A 10,551-nucleotide genomic window follows, 5' to 3' on the forward strand; every position below is an offset into this window, starting at 1 on the left:
GGTGGGAGCCCCGCGGAGGAGCGGAGCGCGGCGGGGAGGAGGGGCCGCCCGCGGCCTCCGCGCCCGCCTGCCCGCTCCTGGAGGCTGCTCTCCCGCCGGCTCCGAGCCAGGCCGGGTCCTTGGCGAGGGACCCGAGCCTCACCTTCTCAGGGAAAAGGGGAGATAACGACCGCGTAGGCTCGTGAGAATGGAAATGACACAACCGGTGCTGAAGGAGGCGCCGGCTGAGAAATGCGCCTGGGCTTTGCAGACCAGACAGACGGGATTTCAACCCGGCCCGCATCCCTTACGAGCTGGGCCTTCTTGGGTAAATCACTTGCTATGATTAAGTTTCGGCTTCATTTTTTAGATGGAGACAGTAGTATTTACCTCCCAAGCTCACTGTGAGGATTCATTGTATAATCTGTTTAAAACACTCAGCGCACAATAGGCAACTGTTTCTTTCTTAGGTAAAGGTCGAGGCTTCCTGGAGCTCTAACCCTCATCTCTTGTTACCAGTTTGTGGACGTGACACCCTATCGGCAGCTCCTAGCTTTAAGGGTCTAGGAAGCAGAAACCGATCTGCTTCTTCCTCACAGGCCCCAAGAGATGAGCATTTTAGTGCAGGAATGCTGAAGATGTTATCTAATCCACCCTCCTTATTTTACTGAAGAGAAAACTGAGTTCTAAAACGGTGACCTAACTTCTTAGTGTCCAACAAAAGCTCCAGATGCCTCTCAACCTGGAGGCTGCCTCATTCCCATGAAAAACTAGATAGGGCCATCCTGTGGGTGTAATCTGAGAGACTCCAAGAGCCATGCCCATCACCCATTTCCCCGGGAAAACAATGTCACTGGCTCTGACAGAGCAGGGACTCAGGAGTCAGGTCACGAATTCAAACTCTGCACCATTTCCTAGCTGTCAGATCTAGGGCCAGTTGCTCAATCTCTCTCTGCCTCAATTTCCTCATCTGCAAAATGGGATGAAATAGTTCCTATTCCACAGAGTAGTCCTGAGAATTAAATGGATACGTGCAAAGCACTTAGAACAGCGTCTGGCACTTAGAAAGTGTTTAACAAGTGTAAGCTCTTCTTTTTAAAAATAATTTATTAATTTTTTTATAATTTCATGACAAATAATAAATGTAATAATAATTTAATGGGTTCTTTTTTCTGACCTTCTACAATACCCAACATTTCTACTGTTTGCCACTTGTCTGGAGGTACAATTAAAAACCGTGTCTGAGTCAGAGCAGAAGCTGCGGCTGCAGAGGAACTACCGAGAAGCTGCAAAAATGCTGTTCCTGCCTGTCACCACAGCCGTGGCCTACACTCTTCCTCAGCAGGCTGGGCTGGTCTCCAGAAATGCTTTGGGATCATCCTTCATTGCTACAAGTAATCTCTATGCCTCTAGCTCCCATCTGAAGAAGACTGGCACTGCCGAGATGTCCTCTGTTATTGAAGAGCGGATTCTTGGAGCTGATACCTCTTTTGACCTTGAAGAGACCGGGCATGTCTTAAGTGTTGATGATCATATTGCCCAAGTACACGGGCTGAGGAATGTTCAAGCAGAAGAAATGGTAGGGTTTTCTTCAGGCTTGGAACCCCACAATGTTGGTGTTGTGTTTGGAGATGATAAAATAATTAAAGAAGGAAATATTGTGACGAGAACAGGAGCCATTGTGGATATTCCCGTTGGTGAGGATCTGTTGGGTCATGTAGTAGATGCCCTTGGTAATGCCACTGATGGGAAGTGTCCAGTTGGTTCCAAGACTCGTAGGTGAGTTGGCCTGAAAGCCCCTGGGATCATTCCTCGAATCTCTGTGTGGGAACCAATGCAGACTGGCATTAAGGCTGTGGATAGCTTGATGCCAATTGGTTATGGTCAGCATGAGCTGATAATTGATGACTGACAGACTGGCAAAACATCAATTGCTACTGACACAATCATGAACCAGAAACGTTTCAGTGATGGATCTGATGAAAAGAAGAAGCTATACTGTATCTATGCTGCTATTGGTTAGAAGAGATCCACTGTTGCCCAGTTGGCAAAGAGACTTCCAGATGCAGATGCCATGAAGGGCACCACTGTGGTTTCAGCCACTGCTTCTGATGCTGTAGTGCCTGCTCCTTACCGAGGCTGTTCTAAAGGACAATATTTTAGGGACAATGGCAAACATGCTTTGATCATCTATGACAACTTATCCAAACAGGCTGTTGCTTATCATCAGATGTTTTTGCTGCTGCGCCAACCCCTTGGGTCGTGAGGCCTGTCCTCACATGTGTTCTACCTGCGCTCCTGTCTGCTAGAGAGACTAGCCAAATTAGTGATTCTTTTGGTGGTGGCTCCTTGACTGCTTTACCAGTTATAGAAACACAAGCTGGTGATGTGTCTGCTTATGTTCCAACGAATGTCATTGCCATCATTGATGGACAGATCTTGGAAACAGAATTGTTCTACAAAGGTATCTGCCTTGCCATTAAAGTTGGTTTGTCTGTATCCCAAGTTGGATCTGCTGACCAGACCAGGGCCATGAAGCAGGTGGCAGGTTCCACAAAGCTGGAACTGGCTCAGTATCGGTAAGTTGCTGCTTTGGCTCAGTTTGGTTCTGACCTCAATGCTGCCACTCAACAGCTCTAGAGCCATGGTGTGCATCTGACTGAGTTGCTGAAGCAAGGACAGTATTCTTCCATGGCTAGCAAGTGGCTGTTATTTATGCTGGTGTAAGGGAGTAATCTTGATAAACTGGAGCCCAGCAATATCACAAAATTTGAGAATACTTTCTTGTCTCGTGTTATCAGCCAACACCAAGGCCTGTTGGGCAATGTCAGGGCTGACAGAAAGATCTCAGAACAGTCAGATGCAAAGCTGAAAGAGGTTGTAACAAACTTCTTGGCTGGATTTGAAGCTTAAACTGCTATGGATTCATATCTAATACCAGCTTGGTTTTGTCATTGTTTCTTCTAATAGTTCCACTTGCAAAAGAATTACTCTCATACTCCAGATGTACAGAAATCACCTTAAAAATAAAGATCCTACATTGCAAAAAAAAAACACCACCACAAAAACCATATCTTATCTTACATCTATGTAGGTCATCTGGGAGGAGTAACACTACAAGTCACAATATGTCTGTAGTGGTTTGCCAATACAAGTCACAGTAAGTCAGATTAGTTCATTGGAACACATTCTTGAGATATTAAAACTGAGAAAAAGAACCTTTAAGGTGAGCAAGATATAGCAAATGCCCATCTTAGCTGCAGAAGAACTTGCACTTCTAGGAGAGGGTACTGTGGGCTGGAACAGCCAGGTTACACAGGAGAGAAGGAAAGAGGAAATCTGCCCACTTTCTTAGTGAAAGGGTATAGTCTAGGAGAGTCCCTTCTTATGTTGTGGAAGTAAAATAAAGTTTAAAGTTTGATTGAAATTTTTTTTAAAACAATATAGTCACTCAAAGCACCAGCATGTGTAAACAATCCTGTGTGTGCAATAAATGTGTGGGAGTGTGTACACATCTTATAGATGTGGCATCTCTGGCCCCTCAGCTTCCCATGCCTAGTCTTTGTGGCATTTCCACTCTCCCTATAGTCACCCCAGCTTTGCCCAAATGATTTCCAGGGAGAAGCAGATGCTGAGGCATTGCTTGTTCCCAGCTCTCCGAGGTTTCCTCTTTTTTGCATTATTTGCTCTCTGGAAGTCTCTCCCATCCCCCCACATTGTTTTCCATTTTAACACAGGAACCACAGATCAGAACAGTGTTTCTCAAATTTAATGTACTTTTCTTCCAATTAAAGGAAAAATTCAAAGCAGGCATCAGATGTATCAGGACCTTTACCTTTTACATTGACCTGCAAGGGCTTCTCCAAGCTTCCAATACCTTCCAGTGGAAACGCTTATTTGTTGGTTCTTACTACCTTTGTGATGTCCCAAGTATTGCTCAAAATCTCAAAGTGTCCTGTACGGGCTTAGGATCAAATCTAATACCATTCCCTGGACACCATGGCCACTTCTGCTGGCCCTGAGCCTCCCAGGAGCTTTCACTGCTTCCTCCTGAACCAATACCACCATGTTCACCAGCAGCTGTCACCACCAGCCCCCTCGGCACCATTGAGACTGCCAGGCCTTGTGGCCATTTCTAGCTCCTTTCAAAAACTGTTACTATTTGTATCTCTCACTAGTCAATACCACTTCATATTTTAGTGCTGTTAAATGTCAAAGCTGTTCAGTGCAATGGCAACTAGGGAGGACTGCCTGTCTCTTCTTTTTATGTTATACTTATTAGAAAAACACCAATGCTATGTTGCCTGTTCTTCAAGGTTAAATGCAGTGTTTTCATTAAACAGAGCTTTCCCTTTTTACTTAGTGAGTCAGTCAGGGTAAAGTGTAACAAACCACCACAATTTCCGTGGTTTTAGAGAACAAGAGTTCGCGTCTGCTCATGTCACAGTCAAGGTGAGAGCAGGGATGGGCAGCCCTGGGCTCTATTGCTCCCGGTCGTTCAGGGACCCCGGCTCCTTCCATCTAGCAGTCCCTCATCCTTAGGGCCTGGAGTCCTTCACTGGACATTTTCATCCCCAGTCATGCAGGAAGTTGTGTAGGCCAGGCCTGAGGTGGCATATGTGACATCTGCCCACATTTATTTAGCCAGAATTCAGACACAGAATACAGGCATGGGCAAAAGTAGGTTTACAGTTATGAGTTCATAAAACACAGAGTTTATTCTTGTATTATTACTTATTTATTAATTTTTGTATTATTTCTTTGTATTATTTGTCTTATTATTATTTCGTATCCTTACTTAGGATTTATCTTTTAGGTAACGATGGCTGGTAATTTAACCAACATCTTTTCCATACAAACAACTGTAAACCTATTTTTGCCCACCCCTTATGTGTGTCAGGAAGGTATGAGCTCAGGAGGAAAAGGAAACAGTTTAATGAGCATCTAGCTAGTCTCTGCTACTCTCGTTGCCTCAAGCCTTCATAGGATACAGACCTAGTTCTGGGTGATGGGGAGGAGGTTAGGGCACTGTTCTACTTGGAACTGCCTTTCTCCTCTAGGGACAAAGCTTTGTTCCTGAGCTGAGCATGTTGTCCACTGTGTGTAAGGTAAAGCTCTCCCAGGAGGCTCCTCAGTCCCTCCACAGATAAATTTCTGGAAGGCATTTATACATCTGTCAGCAGGGCATGGACAAGTCTAAACCCAATGGCAGACCCAGCTCAAGCTCAGAGGACTACCCTCTGCTACACTGGTGTCAAAGAGATAGAGTCAGGAAGCAATAATAAGAATGGGATTAAAAGGCAAAAGAAAACACTGTAACAAATAGCAATGAGAGAAGGGAGATTGGAAAAAGCCAAAGAGATGCTCAGCAAAGATTATTTGGGGATTAAATGCAGCTGCCAAGGATCCTGTGCAATGAGCCTTGCATGTGGATCAGGAAGTTCAAAAAGGGCGTGTGCAGTGGCACATTCACGTCTCGGCACAGAGAACATGACTATGACCAGGAGTTGCATGGCTTATTATGAAGACAAACAGGTTTATGTTCCCAGAGCATCCTTTAATAAAAACCACAAGGGCTCATCCAGCTTAGATTCATACAGACTTCCAGTCTGTAGAGTGTTCTAGACTATAAAATGCTTTCTGGGCCCTGAGATTTAAACAAAGGCTTCTTCTTAGCAAGTCTCTGGCTGAAACATATGTTTAAGAATGACAGTGTAATTGAAGACAGGTCCACCCAGGCCAGCTTAGCTCCCTTTCCTCCAGGCTGTCATTATAGCTCACCTACCGAAGCACCTGTGGTAGTAATGGGTATGGCAATCGCTATCATTTACCGAGCACTTATCACCTATAGGAGAAGACACTGTTTTGGACCCTTGCCAATTATAATTTAAAACCCAGACCTTCACCAGCTTCCTCCCACCCCCCAAAAACCCCAGTGAACCAAGCATATTGTGATGCGTGGAATTTTCCTGAAGATTCAAGGGGACTAAGAGGAGGGATCACAGGGCACATAAAATTTTACCCCCCAAAATCTGTTAGATGCATCCCTTCTCCCAGGTCTCTACTCCCGTCCCCATCACTGCATCTTCCTCCACCAGGATACTCTTGGGCCTGTCCCACTGTTAAGCTTTTCCTCCCATTCCTGCCTCCTGCTGCGATTAGCCTCAATATAAAGCTGGAATCTCACCTCCATCCTATGGAGGGCAGAGTGTTTGCATGGAAGCTGTTGCTTCATACAATGTTCTCCATACTACCCCTCCAATATAGTCTCGTATTTTAATTCTTAATAATCCTATGAGATAGCTATTACTACTGCAGGCTTACAATGAGGATGTATAAGCCAGATAGATAAAGCCACTTGCCCAAAGTCGCACATTTCCTATGTGCCTGATGGAGGATTTGAATGCAGGTTTGTCTGGTTTTTAATCACAAACAAATACATCAAATACATGGCACATGTGCCACACTTTGTCCTTTCTTCATCTGCGGCACACATCAGTCACCACATTATTTCACAGTGAGCCTACACTCAGCTTCAGCACCCCTAACTCAGCTATCCAGGAGGCCACTACCTATCAATTTGATTTGGCCTAAAAATTGAAAACTATTTGTAACCCCTGCCTCACATGTAGCATAGTAACCAGACTAAAAACCCTGTTAGGACAGTACCTGATTCATGGTAGGTATTTAACGTTGAATGCAGCTGATATTTGGCCAACATTTGTTCTAATCCATTGGGAGTCTTAGCTGATGAGTGAAACATGTTCTGATTCATGGTCAGGACCTAAGGTTGTCAATATTTAGACTATACTCCTGCTTGAGTCTTTTTAGTTCTGCACTTCTAGCTGACTGGTTAAGTGCTAAGTAATGCTCTAAAAGTCAATAATTAGGGCTCCAATGGTTGTGTCACTGACATACCAGAACCTTTCATTTTCCTGCTCTTCTTAGAGTATCATAGGAACCTGTGTGCTATAATGATTGAACATATGTCTACCATATTAAAACTCTCCCGCTAAATGTTGAGTTCTTAAAGAATAGAAGTGAGATCTTTGTATATTTTTTTTAGCCCTAAACAATGCAAAGCACATTGCCCCAGGTGCTTATTGGATAAATGTGAATTCATGAATACATATCACATTATAAGAGAATGAAATCAATTTAGAAAAAATGTTTTTAAAGGGTGGGGGGGTGAGGACATCTTTATAATTAACAAAACTTTTTTTTTCTAAGTTCACATTCCTTGATTCATGTCATCCAAATGTTCTCAAATTCTGTCACTGCTCCTGATCACACCCAGTTGCAAGAAAGAGGTCACGGTGGTAGATTAAGTTACTCCCGTTTTGTCTCTCAGACACAATGTGTGCACAGATTCTGAATTTTCACCTGCTTTCCTGTTCTGGCAGGAAAGAAAATGTGGTTCCTGTTTATTTTCCTTTTATTATACAAGCTATTAAACCTTACAAAATTCATATTTCTTTTGCATGAGCCTGACTGTAGGTGGGACAGTTACCTATACCTGGCCTGACTGGCAGACCTGCCACTCCAGCAGCCAGTCTCCCTGCAGCTCTCATCCATCCCAGGACCGAGCGATGCCACTGGGCTACGCGGGACCATTGACTAAGATGACAATCGGCCCAACACACAATGTCTTCCCCTCTATATTGATCTGTCCTAAGGGGAAAATAAGTGGCCATGATATGAGATACACTATATAAAAGTAAATTCTCCCTAACACACAATTATATTAAATACTACTGATTATTCTCATGTCTATACAATGAACATTTTCAGCTTTCCTTATTTGACATGCATTGTTATAATGTAATGTTATGAATTACATTCAACCTAAAAATTATTGCATGAATATTTGACCTAAAAATTATTTCTTAAATGTTCTTCATTATAATCTTATGTTCTAAAAATTATTTCTTAAATATTTTTATTATATCTTGCCTCTCAGATAATCTGATAAAACCGGATCATCATTTAATCTGGCTGGCCTTCTGGGTTTGGCAACAAACTTGGTTTGTCAGCCTGGGGTTTAATGTGACACAGTGCTTGATCTGATGCTTAATTCATCTCCAGGATGTTGTTTGAGGGTTTGAGAGGAGCAATCACAACGGCAGAGCTAAAAGGATGTATGTGACCACAAACCATGCGGAGGTTGAGACAAATAAATCTACCTCTGCCACCACAAATATTTTCATTCATTCTTTTCTCTTGTTTTGTTTTCCTTCCAAGAGCTTGTCTTCAAACAACTAAAGGCTCTGGGGAATTTTTCTTTTTACTTGTCCAGTTCCTAAAATCTCATTTATTCTTTTTCTTCTTTCTTATCATAAACATTCTCCTTTTTATACCTTAGTTTCAAAACCTGTGAATTTTATTCTTCCACCTGGGTAATTACTTTTTATTCCCTTACCCCAGCCTTAAAGACCAAGGTGTTTTCCCTGGAGATGAGATTTTCCATAAAGGTACTTCCTCCTTCCTGACACAAATTGTCTAAAGGGGGTGGGATATCCTTTGATGATCCCTGGCCCCTAGTGTCTGAGATTTCTATCTTGAGACAGAAAGCATCGAGGCACAGTCTAGCTGAAAAAGGGCACTTGCCATAATTTTTCAAAGATCCTAAAAGTAAAACCAAGGAGGATTTCTTACAGAGATGATCTTGCATGAGGCGATCGCCGGTGAAATTAAATACTCTTCGTTTGCTCTTTTACCTTGGAGCTAAAGACCATTTTGTTATCTGCCTTGTAAATAGCTTTAAAGAGTATTAAGACATGAAGCTATTTGTCTTATTACACATCACAAATATTTCATTTTAATTCGACTGCCCTCCTTGCCTCCAGGAGTAAAATTTGATTCTTTTATTTAGGAAATTATATATGAAGCTAATTTCTCATTACTGTGGAAAACATTTATTTTTTTCATATGTTTATTTACATAAAATTATTTTTTCCTTCTTTAGTAGATTCTTTAAGACAGTAGATTCCTGGTAGAAGACATTCCACATAACATTATTCTTTAAGGCTATAAAGCTTTATTTCTCAGCCTTAACTACTTATGATTGAGTTCTTTTATTGATAAAATCTGCATGCATCTAGGACTAGAAACACTAGACACTGAAGGACTTCATTACTCTTTGGCTTTATATTATATAATTCTAAGTGGAATAACAATTTAATTTTCAACCTCTTTTCCATTACATCACTTTCCAGGTTTTAAAATATTAATCCTATTGATGATATATCTACCAGTACCTGGTACATGGTAAACTACGTGTTCTTAAATTTTAATTTAAATGAAAAAAAAAATGAAGGAGAGAATTGGGCCAAAATGTAGTCAAAAATGGAATAATAAACAAAAAAAAACTTCTTTAATCATAATCACACTCGATGTGTTTGCCTCAATACTGTTCATCTATTGATTTTAATCTTACCCCTCCTGAGTAAATCCAGAATGACAATTTCAAACTAAAGGGCAGTACAGCCTTCACACCCTCACACTGGGCAAAAGGGGCTACTGTTCTGGGCCTTAAGCCTCAAGGCACACCAGGCTTTGAAGTATCTTCCTTGAAATGTTCAAAGTCCCCTCCAGCTCCTGGGACCAAGTGGGGTTCAGCACCATTCTGGGGGAGCACACCCCTGCCGGCTCCTGTTTCTCTTGGACCCTGCCCCACCCACATGCCCATGAACTTCCCAATACATTTTAAAACAAACTGTTTCAGTTGAAGAGGCCTGCTAGAAACATTGCCCCAGCACCCCTCCACCTGCCAATAGTCTTTCCACTGCTCAGAGCCACCGCACCAAGCCACCCCACCTCACTCCCACCCCCGTGAAGAGGATTTGACTGTGTGTGGTTGTTTCTTTTAATAACATTGGACCTCAGTATTGGAAGGGATCTCAGAGGTCGGCAGATCTAATCCCCACTGAGTAGGAACTGCTTCTGTAATCCTCAATCATTTATCTCTGCTTGGACATTATCAGCTCCTGAGAGAGGGTGGCATGCGGCAGATACCCACTGTTGGGTAACTTTGTGCCTGTTACCAGTGACTACGCCCAGCAATACTAACCCTCCCTTCCAAGGCTATGTGGAACAAGGCCTAATCCCCGGTCCATATGGCATTAGTTAAAAATGCCTGAAATACTGAGGCAAGGCTCTTAAGAAATTTTGCTGGAAGTTATTTCCTCCTTTTTATAAAAAATATTTTTCCTCTCCCCACCCCTTGCCTTTGCCTTAAGTACATGAAGTTTTGTCTCCTAATGCAGGAGTTCCTTTGACATTAACTTCTCCTTCAGCAATCAAGCCTCACGTTCTATGAGAGACAAGTTTTTCCAAGGAGAATTCTCTCCGTGTTTCTTTTTCTATGTTAACCTTAAAAACCTGAGGTTTCACTCTTTTTTCTAAGAATAAAGTTCCTTTCTTCTTTACTAGGCCAACCTTAAATAAGAGAAAGCACTTTAGAGAAAGGATTTTTGCATGAAAATGCCAGTGCCATATAATCCCTTGCAAATTCTTTCTTTAATGCTAATTTAATCCTACACCTTTGTTCCCTCATCTGAGAAATTATTGAAT

General features: G+C 42.3%; 1 pseudogene across 1 annotated transcript; it reads left to right on the forward strand.

The window, feature by feature from the left end:
- Positions 1-1,423: 1,423 nt before the first annotated feature.
- On the forward strand, positions 1,424-2,892 carry LOC308552843 (ATP synthase subunit alpha, mitochondrial pseudogene; annotated as a pseudogene). Its single transcript has one exon. The product of its transcript is annotated as an ATP synthase subunit alpha, mitochondrial pseudogene (transcript).
- The last annotated feature ends 7,659 nt before the right edge of the window (positions 2,893-10,551 follow it).

The sequence above is a fragment of the Miniopterus schreibersii genome (assembly GCF_964146895.1).
Source record: "Miniopterus schreibersii genome assembly, chromosome: 2".
Classification (NCBI taxonomy): Eukaryota; Metazoa; Chordata; class Mammalia; order Chiroptera; family Miniopteridae; genus Miniopterus; species Miniopterus schreibersii.